The 1210-nt window shown below is 44.9% G+C and overlaps 1 pseudogene; it reads right to left on the bottom strand.

Moving 5' to 3' along the window:
* Positions 1–256: 256 nt before the first annotated feature.
* On the bottom strand, positions 257–904 carry LOC145632784 (putative mitochondrial protein AtMg00860 pseudogene; annotated as a pseudogene).
* Positions 905–1210: the final 306 nt, after the last annotated feature.

The raw sequence follows: 1210 nt of genomic DNA on the forward strand, positions 1-1210 counted from the left end.
CTATCAGTTTCTCTCATCAAGGCCTCCCAATCCACCCCTTGCACCGTGATTAAAGCACCTAATTCCGCTTCCCCTGTAGCACCACCCCGCCGCGAGAGAGCGTCGGCCACCCAGTTGGCCACCCCGGGTTTGTAGTGAATTTCAAAGTCGAACCCAATGAGCTTCCGAATCCACCTTTGATATTCCATCCCCACCTCCCTCTGTTGAGTAATAAACTTCAAACTTTGTTGGTCACTCCTCACAATGAACCTTCTTCCTAAAAGATAATGTTTCCATTCACGGCCAAACATACGGCCATCAACTCTTTCTCGTAGATCGACTTCTCTCGGTTTCTCGGCCCCAAAACTTTACTATAGTACGCCACCGGTCTCCCTTCTTGTATTAAAACCGCGCCTAACCTGAAACCCGACGCATCCGATTCTACTATAAATGCCTTGGTAAAATCAGGCATAATCAATACCGGTGCTGAAGACATTGCTAATTTCAGCTTCATAAAGGCTTGCTCCGCCGCCTTGGACCACCCAAAGGAGTCTTTCTTGAGTTGGTCGGTGAGAGGTGAAGCAATCTGAGCATAATGGAAGATGAACTTCCTATAGTATCCAGTAAGGCCAAGAAAACCTCTTAACTCTTTAAGAGATTTGGGAGTGGGCCATTGCAACATAGATTGGACTTTATCTTGGTCCACAGCAACACCATCTTTTGAGATTATATGGCCCAAATAAGCCACTACACTTTTGCCAAATTCACATTTTTTAATATTTGCAAAAAGTGAGTGGGCTTTGAGAAGTTTGAGCACTTCTCTTACATGGAAGATATGAGCTTCCTGACTTGCACTATACACTAGTATGTCATCGAAGAACACAAGAACTAACTTGCGTAAGAATGGCCGGAATACATCGTTCATCAATGATTGAAATGTGGCCGGTGCGTTAGTTAACCCAAAAGGCATCACTAAGAATTCGTAGTGACCCTCATGAGTACGAAACGCGGTCTTGTGTGTATCCTCCTCCCTCACAAGTATTTGATGATATCCGACCTTAAGGTCTAACTTGGTAAACACTTGTGCTCCATTCAACTCATCTAGGAGCTCATCAATTACCGGTATCGGATATTTATCTGGTACGGTCTCTTTGTTGAGGGCTCGGTAATCGACACAAAAACGCTACGATCCATCCTTTTTCTTCACTAGCAAGACCGGACTCGAGAAAGG

Source organism: Chenopodium album, chromosome 5 (assembly GCF_948465745.1).
Source record: "Chenopodium album chromosome 5, dcCheAlbu1.1, whole genome shotgun sequence".
In the NCBI taxonomy this organism is placed as follows: Eukaryota; Viridiplantae; Streptophyta; class Magnoliopsida; order Caryophyllales; family Amaranthaceae; genus Chenopodium; species Chenopodium album.